General features: G+C 39.1%; 1 long non-coding RNA gene across 1 annotated transcript; it reads left to right on the top strand.

Annotated features, from left to right (window-relative positions):
- The first annotated feature begins 323 nt into the window (after positions 1 to 323).
- On the top strand, positions 324 to 2,284 carry LOC143136270 (uncharacterized). The gene is made up of 2 exons (XR_012989291.1): positions 324 to 464; positions 1,158 to 2,284. It is a non-coding gene; the product is annotated as an uncharacterized LOC143136270 (long non-coding RNA).
- The last annotated feature ends 16,944 nt before the right edge of the window (positions 2,285 to 19,228 follow it).

Raw genomic sequence — 19,228 nt, 5'->3', positions numbered from 1 at the left:
TGGTCAAACAGAATAATTTTACAATGCAAGGTTTACTTGGGAAATCATCTAGCAATATATATCATTTTGTTATGACATTTCTGAGAGACACAGACTTAGCCAAAAGGATTTAATCTATTTGGTTTCTTTTCTTTTTATTTGTTTATTTAATTATTTTTCCTTTTTATTTCTTTTATTTCCTTCTTAATCTATATATTCATTTAGTTAAGTTCCAATATCTCTTGATTCACACTCCAGCCCAGTCGGTGGCGGTAATGCACCGTTAAGTTGGTTTGCCAACCGCCATAAAACTCAAAAGAAGAAGAAGAAGAAGAAGAGTAGACACAGCATTGGCTGCTGGAAACAGGAAATGCAGCCGCTATAGTTGCAGCAGAAGAAACAAGATGCCAGAGCAATGTGCAGCATATTCCTGCTCAAATCGGCGGACCATCGCAAACAGGGCTCGGGGGGATTACTTTTCACAAGTAAGATTTAACATTATCGTACTATTGGTTGTATTTTGTGAATGCAATATTACCAGAGAGTTGAAAAGGAGCAAGGATCTTTGTTATTGTATGTAAATCGTAGCCAGCTAGCTAGGCTACTTGCTCGGTGTTCAGGTGTTCACCCGGCTATGAACTGAGACTTGATGAGTCATATTCCATAACACTGACTTACATTACAACTGACACAAGAATGCTATTGTAGAAATGAATCAAATATTACTAATATAACATTGGCCGGCGAATTTTACACAAGTTGCACAGACTGTAGCCTATTATCGGGCAGTTGCTACTTGTAGCTTAGCTAGTAATAAGTGTGTTGGTGGTAGCTTCACTATTTCCTGAATAAAGTAACTTTTCAATAGCTTAACTTCTTTATATGAAGTAGCTTGGCCAAACAAGCTACACTTTTGTCATGTGAAATTAGCACAATTTAAAGTAGCTTCCTATGTAGTGAACTAGCCTACTGCTGTGTTTGTGTTACTAAGCTTGCTACATTTGACTGGGGAGGTAGTTTTGTGTAGTGTTTTTCATGGCAGAGTAACTGAGTTTCGCTCACTACAATTCAAAAGTAGCTTGCCCAACACTGTATTATTCACATGTAATTCACCCTAACAAAAATAAGATGCATCTTAATTCCCTTTTTATTCATTTATTTATTTTATATCTCCCCAGAACAACTGCCTTGCTCAAGGACTACCACAAATGAGCTGAACGTTCTCCTCACACCCCTGGAACTGAGGAAGTTGCAGCTCTACATTGCAGTACTGCAGGGCATCTGCTACAATGTGACTGAATATTTGATTTATGAGCTCCACCTTCATCACCTTTTTGGTATGGCAACTGCTCTGCCCATGACCGGAAAGCACTGCAGAGGGTGTGAAAACTGCCCAACGAATCACCGGTTCCTCACTCTCCTCCATTGAGGCCATCCAGGGCAAGCGATGCTTGCGTAAGGCGCGCAGCATCATCAAAGACTGTTCTCACCCCAACCACAGACTGTTCACCCCACTCCCCTCAGCGAGGCTTTACAGGTCTCTCTGCACCCGTAACCACGTAGCCTACTTGGAATAGCCTACCCCTCAGGTGTCTGAATGGCTGATCTCATTTAAATATTTATGGAACCTTTCTGTATAAGTATATATACACTCTTTTGATCCCGTGAGGGAAATTTGGTCTCTGCATTTATCCAAATCTGTGAATTAGTGAAACACACTAATTAGTGAAACACACAGCACGCAGTGAACACACAGTGACACACACAGTGAACACACGGTGAAGCACACACTAACCCCGAGCAGTGAGCTACCTGCTACAGCAGCGCTCGGGGAGCAGTGAGGGGGTTAGGTGTCTTGCTCTAGGGCACTTCAGCTGTGGATGTGGGCATGGAAGAGCAGTGCTCAACCACTTCCCCTGCCCACATTTTTCCTACTGATCGAGTGTGAGATCAGCCATTAAGACACCTGAGGGGTATATTCCAAGTAGGCTACGTGGTTGAGTGACAAACCTGAGTAAATTGACTCAGAGTAGAAGAGCTGACATGATACATGATAACATGGTTGTGTGTATTTTAATATCCATAGTGGCTTAACAGTAATAGAATATTCTGATACTGTATATCATATAAAGTGATGACATCCCAGATCAAAACTGGGAACATAATCCATAATGTTTGACAGCATAGACAAAAACTGGTTTGATACAAGTTGTAATGAGTTAAATGTAGTTGTAATTCCATACACATTTTCAAGTGTTTTCATATTTAAGTTCAGTGCCATCAAAAATAAAGTTTGATAAACAGACATTGGTTTGGAATAAGTAAAGGAAATGGTTTCTGATCGTTAAAAAACAGACATTGGTTTTTGGCATAAGTAAGTGTAACAGTTCATTAATACAAGACAAAAAGGCCAGCATGTGTTATTCACAGTTCACAGGTTCCAGCCCCAATGAAGAGATCAAATAAAGAGATATTAAGAAACATTTTAAAAACGGCTGAGATCAGCCCTATTCAATGCAATCAGTAAAGAATCTGGGAGTGTCTTCACAGGCTCAGTGAGACAGAGGTTACTGTCATGCTGGTGACAGTACATGCACAACTGGTGCATGTCATTTTGTATGTTCCCAGTCTACCTTGCTAAAATTGCTTCGATACACTTAGACTGAACAAAAGTGCTACAGACAGCAGGTGGCAGTACATAATGAAACTGGGTAAACTCCATAAAAGACCGAGTCATCCAGACAGTGGGAAAATGGGAGACAGAGTGGCAAATGCAGGTGATTAGATTAGATTAGATTCAACTTTATTGTCATTGTGCAGAGTCCAAGTACAGAGACAACAAAATGCAGTTTGTGTCTAACTAGAAGTGCAAAAAAGCAGAAAAGTGCGATGTGATATACAAAGTAGTTGGTGCATAGAAAGACAAAAGATATAGTGCAGTGTAGACAGTATACAGTTGTTTTCAGAAGGTGGTTTAGAGTAGTATAAATTAAATATAAGTATGTGCAGTGTATTAGCAGTAACCTTAGAAGAGCAGAATAAATATGGCCATGTAATATAAACAACATGTACAGATATGTGCAATGTAGTGGCAGTACCATTATAGTAGTAGTAAGAAAAATATTAGATATATGCAGTGTATTATGCAGTGAATATATTACAGACAAACTGAATAAATATGGATATTTAGTATAAACCATATAAACAGATATGTACAGTATGTTCAGCTATGTGCAGTGTGGTAACAGTACCATTGTAGTGCAGAAACAGTAACATTATAATAGTATTAAGAATAAGTGTATGTGCAGGATGAAGAGCAGTAGAATATGGCTATGGATAAGTTTGTAAATAAATGGGATAGGCATGGATGGGATAGGGTAGTCCAGTTGTGAGGGGGTGGGGTGGGGGATGTCCGTCTCCTTGTTGTCCCTGTCAAGGCTGCCATGGTCGTATAGTATATAGTATAAGTATATACTCTACGACCATGGCAGCCTTGAGTCACCATGGTCGTGGACACCTCAACAAGCACAGACAAGGAGGCATCAGGCGGGGGCGGGGGGTGATGGGGGCTTAAGTTCGTTGGATGTCACCGGGATGCAGAGCTAGAGTTTAGTAGGGTGACAATCGCAGGAAAGAAGCTTCCTCTAAACCTGCTGGTTCAGGTGCGGAGAGACCTGTAAAGCCTCCCTGAGGAGAGTGGGGTGAACAGTCTGTGGTTGGGGTGAGAACAGTCTTTGATGATGCTGCGCGCCTTACGCAAGCATGGCTTGCCCTGGATGGCCTCGATGGAGGGGAGTGAGGAACCGGTGATGTGTTGGGCAGTTTTCACACCCTCTGCAGTGCTTTCCGGTCATGGGCAGAGCAGTTGCCATACCAAAAAGGTGATGAAGGTGGAGCTCATAAATCAAATATTCAGTCACATTGTAGCAGATGCCCTGCAGTACTGCAATGTAGAGCTGCAACTTCCTCAGTTCCAGGGGTGTGAGGAGAACGTTCAGCTCATTCGTGGTAGTCCTTGAGCAAGGCAGTTGTTCTGGGGAGATATAAAATAAATAAATGAATAAAAAGGGATTTGAGATGCATCTTATTTTTGTTAGGGTGAATTACATGTGAATAATACAGTGTTGGGCAAGCTACTTTTGAATTGTAGTGAGCGAAACTATCAGTTACTCTGCCATGAAAAACACTACACAAAACTACCTCCCCAGTCAAATGTAGCAAGCTTAGTAACACAAACACAACAGTAGGCTAGTTCACTACATAGGAAGCTACTTTAAATTGTGCTAATTTCACATGACAAAAGTGTAGCTTGTTTGGCCAAGCTACTTCATATAAAGAAGTTAAGCTATTGAAAAGTTACTTTATTCAGGAAATAGTGAAGCTACCACCAACACACTTATTACTAGCTAAGCTACAAGTAGCAACTGCCCGATAATAGGCTACAGTCTGTGCAACTTGTGTAAAATTCGCCGGCCAATGTTATATTAGTAATATTTGATTCATTTCTACAATAGCATTCTTGTGTCAGTTGTAATGTAAGTCAGTGTTATGGAATATGACTCATCAAGTCTCAGTTCATAGCCGGGTGAACACCTGAACACCGAGCAAGTAGCCTAGCTAGCTGGCTACGATTTACATACAATAACAAAGATCCTTGCTCCTTTTCAACTCTCTGGTAATATTGCATTCACAAAATACAACCAATAGTACGATAATGTTAAATCTTACTTGTGAAAAGTAATCCCCCGAGCCCTGTTTGCGATGGTCCGCCGATTTGAGCAGGAATATGCTGCACATTGCTCTGGCATCTTGTTTCTTCTGCTGCAACTATAGCGGCTGCATTTCCTGTTTCCAGCAGCCAATGCTGTGTCTACTCTTCTTCTTCTTCTTCTTCTTTTGAGTTTTATGGCGGTTGGCATCCATTACTCAGAAAAATAAGGCTTTCCAAAATTTCCAGGGACAGGAAATGGCCTCTCAGGAAGTATCTTCGTAATCAACCATCTTTGTCCTAACTGGCGAATTTAGGAGCAACTCCTAAAAATAATGGGCGTGCCACTCCTAACTTTAGGACTCCTATTTTTTTCACAAAAAGTAATTCAAAAAGCATTTTAGACCTAAAAGTAGCACCTAAGTCTGGGACAGCTTAAGTCGAGAGGACTCCTAACTCACTAAGACCTATTCATAAACAGCTTTTTTGTGGCATTTTACGTTGCGATGTTTTGAAATGCGTAGCCTATGCGCAACAGGAGCTTCCAATCGCGAGGGAACAATTTTGCATTCATAAAAGGGATGCAATAACGCCACCAACAACAACCAAAACTCATTGTTAACATGTAAATGAAATGTAACGTTTCATTGTGAATCAAATTAAAATGTTCTCCTCTTTGCAAACCTAGGCATATGGTGACAGATTAGCCTAATTTAATAATGTTGCAAAGGTAGGCAACTGCATCAATCCATAGGCCTATGTTTCATTAGGCTACTAGGCTATTTGTTTTGCCTTACTCTTTATTCATTTAGGCTAGGCCTTTTTATTCAGTTATTAATCATCTTCCGTCCTTCGCGCTACTTAAGTAGCGCACGCATTCTCCGACCTGTCACCTGTCACTCATCATCGGAAGAGAGGTGTTTGGAATTCCCGCGTTACAATCGTCAGCCAATCAAGGTGGTCACTTCAGTCAAGCTTGTGCATGAGTAATGACGTCATCCATAGCAACGAAGACTCACTCGTCTGAAAGGCTTTGTGAATAACTCTTAAGAGAAAACTCCAAGCTAAAATATTTAAGTGCGATTTAGGAGTAGCCTACTCCTAGTAGTAAGATAAAAGCCTTTGTGAATAGCCTACGGCCCCAGTTATTCATCATCTTCCGTTCTTGTGTAGCGCACGCATTCTGAGACCTGTCACCTGTCATAAGGGAGGTGTTTGGAATCAGGCCCGCGTTACAATCATCAGCCAATCAAGGTGGTCATGCTTGCCCATTTACCCAAATTAATGGTCGAATATTACTGATGATCATTGTTATTTAAGAACATGCAGTGTGCGTAGGGTACCAAAACATCTTGTTCGTAAAAAAGCATCATAACGCACATTCTGGCGGGTCTGTTATTTACTGTAGGCTGCGCAAACCACAGGCCTTTAGCCTATTTTGGGCAAGCCTGCATTCATTCATTCATTCATTCATTCATTCAACCTTTATTTATTCTCGGAGGGTCATTGAGGGAAGCCCTCATTTTCAATGAAGCCGAGATTACAGAAGCGAAGCAAAGCGCTCCACAAACAACACAACATTCGAGGCCTTCTGTTGAAGAATTTTATATAAAGCCTCCGCTAACAGTAACCCTCCTGCCCCTGATAGGCCTACCACAGCTGTGGATAGTATGGAATGTTCAAGTAATAACACAATCCAATGTGTGTCTCAATTGTCCCCCGCTGAAGACCTCACACATTTCTCTAGATTTTGCAACGAACTTACATGACACAATGCCATAAAATATGCCAGTTTTAGGACGCAGAATAATGTTTGTAATGATACCAGGTAGGCCTACGTTTAACAGTAACAAGTGTAATGAGCTATTCATTGTCGAAGGTGCATGGTGAAGTGAAATTCTTACTTTGGAAAACAAACATTTGGCGATATCATCGCAGATCATCAGAATATTGCAACATATTCTGTGGGCTCTGGACTGCAGGCAACTTGTTAAGCCAGTGGTTCTCAAACTTTTATTTCATTCCCCACTTTGATCAAGGGGCATGACTGATGATAGTGGAGATAACGTGTTATCCCGAGGCTTTTGCAAGTCAGCATCTTCGACGGTAGTCTATTAAAACAAATTAAAAAAGAAAAAAGTTTTCGATGTCCCAAACGGAGAGCCATAGGCTACTTTATTGTTTTTAACGATCTCTATGCTGCTCACAAAAATGTAGGCATGGGGACATGATGAGATGATGACATGAAGTAGGCTATCCAACTGTCGTGTGTTAAATTATTGTGATTACGAGCCAGTGGTTTTCGTGACTCGGACATCTAACTAAATGCAACAGGCTCATATCGTCAAATATGAATGTAATTCTGCGGCATAAAGCAGATGTATTTGTTTATTGTACAGAAAAATAAAAATGACATGTCAAGCAGTCAATTGACTACATTGCAATCAAGAAGTAGGGCAAATTAAGACACTGTTTTGATTTGCGTAGTTGCGTTACCCCCAACACTGACAATAACATAGACAGCAAATTAAGATATTTTTTCGTTTTGTGGAGCGGCACCGGTAGGCTATCAAAAGCAGATTTCGATTTTCGCTACCACCGTGTAGTCAAGCCTTAAGCCATACCCAAGTAGCCTAACCTTAATCGAGGTAATGTTTAATTACGATTTATTTTGTTATTGAATTCGTAGGCTGGGATTCCTCTCGGTAACAATTACCACTGACAGAGCGATGTACAGTGGAAGAGCGACGCACAGTGGCTGAAAGTGGTACTAAAGCTTCACGCAGCTTCACGGCCTCGTAATGCGCGAATGAAGTGGTCATTTGAAAGCGATGCCCACTGTACCTGTGCTGAAGAAAACTGCTCCATCCTGCTTCAATGATTAGCGCCCCGTGGCACTGACACCCATCATCATGAAGTGCTTTGAGCGGCTTGTCATGTCACACATCAAATCCATTCTCCCCCCCACCCTGGACCCCTTCCAGTTTGCATACCGAGCCAAACGGTCCACAGAGGATGCAATCTGCTCTGCCCTCCACCCAGCCCTCACCCACCTGGAAAAAAGAGACTCATATGTGAGATTGCTGTTTATAGACTTCAGTTCTGCATTCAACACCATAATACCACAACAACTCATCTGCAAACTTGACAAACTGGGACTCACTACCTACCTCTGCAACTGGCTACTGGACTTCCTCTGTCAGAGGCCTCAAGTAGTACGTGTTGGCAACAATATCTCAAGCAGCATCACACTGAGCACGGGGGCCCCCCAAGGCTGCATGCTCAGTCCGCTGCTCTTCACCCTGCTGACGCATGACTGCACTGCAGCCTACAGCAACAACCACATAGTGAAATTTGCTGATGACACAACTCTGGTGGGTCTCATCACCAAGGGCGATGAGACTCAATACAGGATGGAGGTCGACCTTCTGACCACGTGGTGCAGGGACAACAACCTCCTGCTGAACGTCAGCAAGACCAAGGAGATTGTTGTTGACTTCCGGAGAGGTCACACCCAACACCTGCCACTGACCATCGACGGTGCTGTGGTGGAGAGAGTGAGCAGCACCAAATTCCTGGGAGTGCACATCAGTGAAGACCTCTCCTGGACCACCAACACTGCATCACTGGCGAAGAAAGCTCAGCGCCGCCTGTACTTCCTGCGGAAACTCAGGCGAGCAAGTGCTCCACCAGCCATCATGACCACATTCTACCGAGGCACCATTGAGAGCATCCTCTCCAGCTGTATCGCTGTGTGGGGCGGAAGCTGCACTGAATACAACAGGAAAGCCCTGCAGCGCATAGTGAACACAGCTGGAAGGATTATTGGCGCTTCACTCCCCTCCCTGAAGGACATTTACACCTCCCACCTCACCCGCAAGGCGACCACAATTGTGAGTGATGCAAGTCACCCCGCTCACAATTTGTTTTATCCACGGCCCTCTGGGAAGAGGTACAGAAGCCTGCGCTCCCGCACCACCAGACTCACCAACAGCTTCATACACCAGGCTGTTAGGATGCTGAACTCTCTCCCCCCTCCACCCTCAGCCACATAACATCTTGGACTTTTGGACCCACAATGGCTGCCTTGCACTACTCCACTTGCACTACTCCACTTGTACACTTGCACACTTTTCAACTTGTTGTTGTTGGCCTGTGTCCTGAAAACACTTCTGAACACACTGCTGCTGCTCTTACATAAACTTGCACCACTATGCCACTTCCATACTTAGGTCAAACAGAACTACCTCAGTCATTTATTTATTGGCCAGACTTTTGCACTATTATTATATTGACTGTCTACTTTATGCACAATTGCACAATTTCAACCCATTTTTTGCTGCTCTTATTTCTTCACTGTATGTGCCTTCCTTCTTATTTACTTTTTATATTGTTTAAATTGAATGTTATGTTTTGTCTGTGGACCTAATTGGTAAAATGTCTTGTCTCCACTGTGGGATAGTGGGAAACGTAATTTCGATCTCTTTGTATGTCTCGACATGTGAAGAAATTGACAATAAAGCAGACTTTGACTTTGAGCTGCAGATCCCCACCACCCCACCCAGACACACTGATCCAGTGAGGAGCTGCAGATCCCCACCACCCCACCCAGACACACTGATCCAGTGAGGAGCTGCAGATCCCCAGCACCCCACCCCACCCAGACACACTGATCCAGTGAGGAGCTGCAGATCCCCCCCACCCCACCCAGACACACTGATCCAGTGAGGAGCTGCAGATCCCCACCACCCCACCCAGACACACTGATCCAGTGAGGAGCTGCAGATCCCCACCACCCCACCCAGACACACTGATCCAGTGAGGAGCTGCAGATCCCCAGCACCCCACCCCACCCAGACACACTGATCCAGTGAGGAGCTGCAGATCCCCCCCACCCCACCCAGACACACTGATCCAGTGAGGAGCTGCAGATCCCCACCACCCCACCCAGACACACTGATCCAGTGAGGAGCTGCAGATCCCCAGCACCCCACCCCACCCAGACACACTGATCCAGTGAGGAGCTGCAGATCCCCCCCACCCCACCCAGACACACTGATCCAGTGAAGAGCTGCAGATCCACCACCCCACACCACCCAGACACACTGATCCAGTGAGGAGCTGCAGATCCCCAGCACCCCACCCAGACACACTGATCCAGTGAGGAGCTGCAGATCCCCCCCACCCCACCCAGACACACTGATCCAGTGAGGAGCTGCAGATCCCCAGCACCCCACCCAGACACACTGATCCAGTGAAGAGCTGCAGATCCACCACCCCACCCCACCCAGACACACTGATCCAGTGAGGAGGAATTACTGCTGTTGTGGACTACATTAAACTTGTAGATTTTATTACTGGATTTAGTTTGAATTGGTACTAGACATTGAACTGTGTTGGATATTCTGAAGATGACGATTTTACTACAATAAAGGAACTTAACTTTCTTGGAAGCTACTGGAAATTATTGGGCAGCGCGTCGGGCAAGTTAGTCTCCCCTACTCTCTCGGTGACCAAAGCTTTGAGTCGCCCACACATATAAAATCCTTTCCCACACCAGGCACATTTATGAGGCTTCCCTTGAGAGTGTATCAACATATGGGATTTAAGATATGAAATCATATAAAATCCTTTCCCACACTGGGCACATTTATGAGGCATCTCTCCAGGGTGTGTCATTTGGGATACCAAAGCTGATCTATGTGAAAAAAATTTCCACACTGAGCACATTTATAAGACCTCTCTCCAGTTTGTACAAGCATGGATTTTGAGTTTTGAGATTTCTGAAAACCCTTTCCCACATTCGATATATTTATGAGGTTTAGTGTGACTAAGCATATGGTAATTCAGCTCCCAACTTTGATATATTTATGAGGTTTAGTGTGACTAAGCATATGGTAATTCAGCTCCAAACTTTGAATACAAGTTTTTCCACATCTTAATGAATATCTTGACAAGATGCAGCAATTCCTTTTAATGGATACAAGATGCAACACACATTGTGAAACACTAAACATGTCCACTGTTTTCTGGAACTGATTTGTTTGACATTATGGTGGTAATGAATTTCCAAATGTATGGACAAGCAAAATGTTACTGTTTATGTGTGTATGTAGGTAGCTAGACATCATAGTAATGCAGAAACCTGCAAAAAATGGCTGCAGTTCTGAGGGTTAAATTAAGAGGTGGAGCGATTGTTTTTCAAAAAATCTTTCTCCTTCAACAGTTCATATGTTATCTTTAACCTATTTTCAATTATATATAGGGTTAACATGATTTGTAAATCATAGCATCTGATATTAGATATGATGTATTTTAGAAATGCATATGTGATTGGAAGCCAATAAAGGTAGTTAGACATCATAGTATTACAAGAAATGTCTGAAGTTTCCACTCACTGTCAATTACATGTGCAGTACCCTAACACCAAGGTTTGTCCTTTTTTGGTCATTCAAACATGTAGATTTTCATTCACATAATTGCATTGCATGTAAATGCAATGGACTATTATCACTGTTCTTCATATTATTAGAGTGCATGAAAATGCACTCTACTGTTCTTCCTAGGCTTCTTCTTCTTCTTCTTCTTCTTCTTATTAGAGTGCATGAAAATGCACTCTACTGTTCTTCCTAGGCTTCTTCTTCTTCTTCTTCTTCTTCTTCTTCTTATTAGAGTGCATGAAAATGCACTCTACTGTTCTTCCTAGGCTTCTTCTTCTTCTTCTTCTTCTTATTCTTATTATTCGTCTTCTTCTAACGCAGTTAATGCAGCTTCAACTGTTTAACGTAGAAACTTCATTCAAACTATGTTGCGTAGGTCTTACTTAGGACATGTGGGCTATGTATTTTTCATCTTTGTAACTTTTATACTTTTTAAACTATTAATTAAAAACTACTCTAAATTTCCCCATAGACTTAACATGGGCTGATGACATCACAATGGACTAATTAACTTGATTTGCACCTGTATCATCTTCCAGCTGCTCATCTAGGCCCCATCAAAGAATCAGTTCAACTGATTGCACCTGTATCAACTGCTTTCTACTGAACTAGACCAACTCTCTCTGTGTTTCTCCATTCTACAAGGATATAAGACACATTTCATCCAACTTTCTATCCATTCATCCTCTTCAAACCATTCACTCATCCACCCATTAAACTATCCATCAACATCCATTAAACAATCTGCCTATCAACATCCATTCAACTTTCTGTCTATCAACATCCATTACACTATCTAAATTTAACTTTTAAACTATATACTCTGTCTCAGGCTTTAAGCATACAATATGGCTCTATTAAGACTGCCTTTAAGCAATTAGAATCCTAGGCCAGGTGGCCAGGCTATATTAAACCTCATCTACCTAGTTCAGTCATTCCAACTATTAAACCTCATCTACCTAGCAAATAATTTAACCTTTTAAACTATCCACCTATTTAACTGTTCAGTCATTCCAACTATATTAAACCTTATCTACCTAGTTCAGTCATTCCAACTATATTAAACCTCATCTACCTAGCAAATAATTTAACCTTTTACACTATCCACCTATTTAACTGTTCAGTCATTTCAACTATATTAAACCTCATCTACCTAGCAACCAATATAGTTTGTTTTTACTCTGTATGATATTTTACATCATATTTGTTGCATTTTCATGCACTGTATTTCCTTCAGGAAATGCTTTTCTAGTTAGAGTGCATGAAAATGCACTCTACTGTTCTTCCTAGGCTTCTTCTTCTTCTTATTACAGTGCATGAAAATGCACTGTACTGTTATTCCAAGGCATTTTATTATTACAGTGCATGAAAATGCACTGTACTGTTATTCCAAGGCATTTTATTATTATTATTACAGTGCATGAAAATGCACTGTACTGTTATTCCAAGGCATTTTATTATTACAGTGCATGAAAATGCACTGTACTGTTATTCCAAGGCATTTTATTATTACAGTGCATGAAAATGCACTGTACTGTTATTCCAAGGCATTTTATTATTATTATTACAGTGCATGAAAATGCACTGTACTGTTATTCCAAGGCATTTTATTATTACAGTGCATGAAAATGCACTGTACTGTTATTCCAAGGCATTTTATTATTATTATTACAGTGCATGAAAATGCACTGTACTGTTATTCCAAGGCATTTTATTATTACAGTGCATGAAAATGCACTGTACTGTTATTCCAAGGCATTTTATTACAGTGCATGAAAATGCACTGTACTGTTATTCCAAGGCATTTTATTACAGTGCATGAAAATGTACTGTACTGTTATTCCAAGGCATTTTATTATTATTACAGTGCATGAAAATGCACTGTACTGTTATTCCAAGGCATTTTATTATTACAGTGCATGAAAATGCACTGTACTGTTATTCCAAGGCATTTTATTACAGTGCATGAAAATGCACTGTACTGTTATTCCAAGGCATTTTATTATTACAGTGCATGAAAATGCACTGTACTGTTATTCCAAGGCATTTTATTATTATTATTATTATTATTCTTCTTCTAACGCACTTAATGCAGCTTCAACCGTTTAACGTAGAAACTTCATTCAAACTATGTTACGTAGGTCTTACTTAGGACATGTGAGCTTTGTATTTTTCAACTTTGTAACTTTTATACTTTTTAAACTATTAATTAAAAACTAATCAAAATTTCCCCATTGACTTAACATTATGATTATGACATCACAATACGGCCGTTAAGCAATTAGAATCCTATGGCAGGTGTTCGGGCCACCTGTTTCAACTGCCAGTCTCAGGCTTTAAGCATACAAACTGGCCCTATTAAGACTACACATCCTGTTCAACTGCTTCCTCTGCCAGAAACTGTTTCAAAATAAAAGTCCTCACTACAATATTTCACTGTTAAACAATTTAACCCTTTAAACTACTGAACTTTTTAACTGTTCAGCCATTGTAACTGTTACTTGTCATCAACTATGACTACTCCTACCCACTGTAGCTAGTTAGCATGGTTAGCATAGTTAGCATGCTAACATGTTAGCATGCTAGCATGTTAGCATGCTAGTTAGCTTTTTTAGCAAAACTGCTAAAAATGATTAGCTAAGTTAGCTAAGTCACATGGTTAGCATAGTTAGCATGCTAACATGTTAGCATGCTAGTTAGCATTTTTTGCAAAACTGCTAAAAATGATTAGCTAAGTTAGCTAAGTCACATGGTTAGCATAGTTAGCATGCTAACATGTTAGCATGCTAGTTAGCATTTTTTGCAAAACTGCTAAAAATGATTAGCTAAGTTAGCTAAGTCACATGGTTAGCATAGTTAGCATGCTAGCATGTTAGCATGCTAGTTAGCATTTTTTACAAAACTGCTAAAAATGATTAGCTAAGTTAGCTAAGTCACATGGTTAGCATAGTTAGCATGCTAACATGTTAGCATGCTAGTTAGCTTTTTTAGCAAAACTGCTAAAAATGATTAGCTAAGTTAGCTAAGTCACATGGTTAGCATAGTTAGCATGCTAACATGTTAGCATGCTAGTTAGCATTTTTTGCAAAACTGCTAAAAATGATTAGCTAAGTTAGCTAAGTCACATGGTTAGCATAGTTAGCATGCTAACATGTTAGCATGCTAGTTAGCATTTTTTGCAAAACTGCTAAAAATGATTAGCTAAGTTAGCTAAGTCACATGGTTAGCATAGTTAGCATGCTAGCATGTTAGCATGCTAGTTAGCATTTTTTACAAAACTACTAAAAATTATTAGCTAAGTCACATGGTTAGCATAGTTAGCATGCTAGCATGTTAACATGCTAGTTAGCATTATTAGCAAAACTGCTAAAAATGATTAGCTAAGTTAGCTAAGTCACATGGTTAGCATAGTTAGCATGCTAGCATGTTACCATGCTAGTTAGCATTTTTTACAAAACTGCTAAAAATGATTAGCTAAGTTAGCTAAGTCACATGGTTAGCATAGTTAGCATGCTAACATGTTAGCATGCTAGTTAGCATTTTTTGCAAAACTGCTAAAAATGATTAGCTAAGTTAGCTAAGTCACATGGTTAGCATAGTTAGCATGCTAGCATGTTAGCATGCTAGTTAGCATTTTTTACAAAACTACTAAAAATTATTAGCTAAGTCACATGGTTAGCATAGTTAGCATGCTAGCATGTTAACATGCTAGTTAGCATTATTAGCAAAACTGCTAAAAATGATTAGCTAAGTTAGCTAAGTCACATGGTTAGCATAGTTAGCATGCTAGCATGTTACCATGCTAGTTAGCATTTTTTACAAAACTGCTAAAAATGATTAGCTAAGTTAGCTAAGTCACATGGTTAGCATAGTTAGCATGCTAACATGTTAGCATGCTAGTTAGCATGCTAATTAGCATTTTTAGCCAAACTGCTAAAAATGATTAGCTAAGTTAGCTAAGTCACATGGTTAGCATAGTTAGCATGCTAGCATGTTAGCATGCTAGTTAGCATTTTTAGCAAAACTATTAAAAATGATTAGCTAAGTTAGCATGTTAGCATTGCTAGTTAGCAACATGCTAGTTAGCATAACTACTAAAAATGAAAACATTAGCTAAGTTAACTAAGTTAAGTATTATCCACCTATTTAACCGTTCAATCATTCCAACTATATTAAACCTTATCTACCAAGCAAATCATTTAACCATATAAACTATCCACCTATTTAACTGTTCAGTCACTCCAACTATATTAAACCTCATCTACCTAGCAACCAATATAGTTTGTTTTTACTCTGTATGATATTTTACATCATATATTTTGCATTTTCATGCACTGTATTTCCTTCAGGAAATGCTTTTCTAGTTATTATTCTTCTTCTAACGCACTTAATGCAGCTTCAACCGTTTAACGTAGAAACTTCATTCAAACTATGTTACGTAGGTCTTACTTAGGACATGTGAGCTTTGTATTTTTCAACTTTGTAACTTTTATACTTTTTAAACTATTAATTAAAAACTAATCAAAATTTCCCCATTGACTTAACATTATGATTATGACATCACAATACGGCCGTTAAGCAATTAGAATCCTATGGCAGGTGTTCGGGCCACCTGCATCAACTGCCATTCTCAGGCTTTAAGCATACAAACTGGCCCTATTAAGACTACACATCCTGTTCAACTGCTTCCTCTGCCGAAAACTGTTTCAAAATAAAAGTCCTCACTACAATATTTCACTGTTAAACAATTTAACCCTTTAAACTACTGAACTTTTTAACTGTTCAGCCATTGTAACTGTTACTTGTCATCAACTATGACTCCTACCCACTGTAGCTAGTTAGCATGGTTAGCATAGTTAGCATGCTAGCATGTTAGCATGTTAGCATGCTAGTTAGCATTTTTTACAAAACTGCTAAAAATGATTAGGTAAGTTAGCTAAGTCACATGGTTAGCATAGTTAGCATGCTAACATGTTAGCATGCTAGTTAGCATTTTTTACAAAACTGCTAAAAATGATTAGCTAAGTTAGCTAAGTCACATGGTTAGCATAGTTAGCATGCTAGCATGTTAGCATGCTAGTTAGCATTTTTTACAAAACTGCTAAAAATGATTAGGTAAGTTAGCTAAGTCACATGGTTAGCATAGTTAGCATGCTAACATGTTAGCATGCTAGTTAGCATTTTTTACAAAACTGCTAAAAATGATTAGCTAAGTTAGCTAAGTCACATGGTTAGCATAGTTAGCATGCTAGCATGTTAGCATGCTAGTTAGCATTTTTTACAAAACTGCTAAAAATGATTAGCTAAGTTAGCCAAGTCTCATGGTTAGCATAGTTAGCATGCTAACATGTTAGCATGCTAGTTAGCATTTTTTGCAAAACTGCTAAAAATGATTAGCTAAGTTAGCTAAGTCACATGGTTAGCATAGTTAGCATGCTAACATGTTAGCATGCTAGTTAGCATATTTAGCAAAACTACTAAAAATGATTAGCTAAGTTAGCTAAGTCACATGGTTAGCATAGTTCACATGTTAATTAGCATAGTTATCATAACTAATAAAAATGATTAGCTAGGTTAGCTAAGTCATATGGTTAGCATAGTTAACATTTTAACATTGTTAGCATGCTAGTTAGCATAGTAACTTGGTTAACATTATTATCTTTATTAACATAGTTAGCATAACTACTAGCAAACATTGGAGCCATTCTAACTGTTAGTTATCGTCAACTATCTGCCTAAATAATTTAACCATTTCAATTATTAACCTGTTTAACTGTTCAGTCATTCCAACTATATTAAACCCTATCTACCAAGCAAATAATTTAACCATATGAACTCATCATATTTTTGCATTTTCATGCACTGTATTTCCTTCAGGAAATGCTTTTCTAGTTATTATTATTATTCTTCTTCTAACGCACTTAATGCAGCTTCAACCGTTTAACGTAGAAACTTCATTCAAACTATGTTACGTAGGTCTTACTTAGGACATGTGAGCTTTGTATTTTTCAACTTTGTAACTTTTATACTTTTTAAACTATTAATTAAAAACTAATCAAAATTTCCCCATTGACTTAACATTATGATTATGACATCACAATACGGCCGTTAAGCAATTAGAATCCTATGGCAGGTGTTCGGGCCACCTGTTTCAACTGCCAGTCTCAGGCTTTAAGCATACAAACTGGCCCTATTAAGACTACACATCCTGTTCAACTGCTTCCTCTGCCAAAAACTGTTTCAAAATAAAAGTCCTCACTACAATATTTCACTGTTAAACAATTTAACCCTTTAAACTACTGAACTTTTTAACTGTTCAGCCATTGTAACTGTTACTTGTCATCAACTATGACTCCTACCCACTGTAGCTAGTTAGCATGGTTAGCATAGTTAGCATGTTAGCATACTAGCATGTTAGCATGCTAGTTAGCATTTTTTGCAAAACTGCTAAAAATGATTAGCTAAGTTAGCTAAGTCACATGGTTAGCATAGTTAGCATGCTAGCATGTTAGCATGCTAGTTAGCATTTTTTACAAAATTGCTAAAAATGATTAGCTAAGTTAGCTAAGTCACATGGTTAGCATAGTTAGCATGCTAGCATGTTAGCATGCTAGTTAGCATTTTTTGCAAAACTGCTAAAAATGATTAGATAAGTTAGCTAAGTCACATGGTTAGCATAGTTAACATGCTAGCATGTTAGCATGCTAGTTAGCATTTTTTGCAAAACTGTTAAAAATGATTAGCTAAGTTAGCTAAGTCACATAGTTAGCATAGTTAGCATGCTAGCATGTTAGCATGCTAGTTAGCATTTTTTGCAAAACTACTAAAAATGATTAGCTAAGTTAGCTAAGTCACATGGTTAGCATAGTTAGTATGCTAGTTAGCATTTTTTGCAAAACTCCTAAAAATGATTAGCTAAGTTAGCTAAGTCACATAGTTAGCATGCTAGCATGTTAGCATGCTAGTTAGCATTTTTTGCAAAACTACTAAAAATGATTAGCTAGGTAAGCTAAGTCTCATGGTTAACATTGTTAGCATTTTAACATTATTAGCATGCTATTTTTGCATTTTCATGCACTGTATTTCCTTCAGGAAATGCTTTTCTAGTTATTATTATTATTATTATTATTATTCTAACGCACTTAATGCAGCTTCAACCGTTTAACGTAGAAACTTCATTCAAACTATGTTACGTAGGTCTTAATTAGGACATGTGAGCTTTGTATTTTTCAACTTTGTAACTTTTATACTTTTTAAACTATTAATTAAAAACTAATCAAAATTTCCCCATTGACTTAACATTATGATTATGACATCACAATACGGCCGTTAAGCAATTAGAATCCTATGGCAGGTGTTCGGGCCACCTGTTTCAACTGCCAGTCTCAGGCTTTAAGCATACAAACTGGCCCTATTAAGACTACACATCCTGTTCAACTGCTTCCTCTGCCAAAAACTGTTTCAAAATAAAAGTCCTCACTACAATATTTCACTGTTAAACAATTTAACCCTTTAAACTACTGAACTTTTTAACTGTTCAGCCATTGTAACTGTTACTTGTCATCAACTATGACTCCTACCCACTGTAGCTAGTTAGCATGGTTAGCATAGTTAGCATGCTAGCATGTTAGCATGTTAGCATGCTAGTTAGCATTTTTTACAAAACTGCTAAAAATGATTAGCTAAGTTAGCTAAGTCACATGGTTAGCATAGTTAGCATGCTAACATGTTAGCATGCTAGTTAGCATTTTTTACAAAACTGCTAAAAATGATTAGCTAAGTTAGCTAAGTCATATGGTTAGCATAGTTAGCATGCTAGCATGTTAGCATGCTAGTTAGCATTTTTTACAAAACTGCTAAAAATGATTAGCTAAGTTAGCTAAGTCACATGGTTAGCATAGTTAGCATGCTAGCATAGTTAGCATGCTAACATGTTAGCATGCTAGTTAGCATAGTTAGCAAAACTGCTAAAAATGATTAGCTAGATTAGCTAAGTCACATGGTTAACATAGTTAGCATGTTAGCATTGCTAACTACTAAAAATGCATTAGCTAAGTTAACTAAGTTAAGTATTGTCCACCTATTTAACCGTTCAATCATT

Source organism: Alosa pseudoharengus, unplaced genomic scaffold (genome assembly GCF_046254945.1).
Source record: "Alosa pseudoharengus isolate Yale_2024_CS ecotype anadromous, Long Island Sound unplaced genomic scaffold, YU_APseudo_1.1 YU_APseudo_1.1_scf_1, whole genome shotgun sequence".
In the NCBI taxonomy this organism is placed as follows: Eukaryota; Metazoa; Chordata; class Actinopteri; order Clupeiformes; family Clupeidae; genus Alosa; species Alosa pseudoharengus.
Note: the sequence above shows the minus strand (reverse complement) of the source record. Positions and strands in the feature narration are given on the sequence as shown.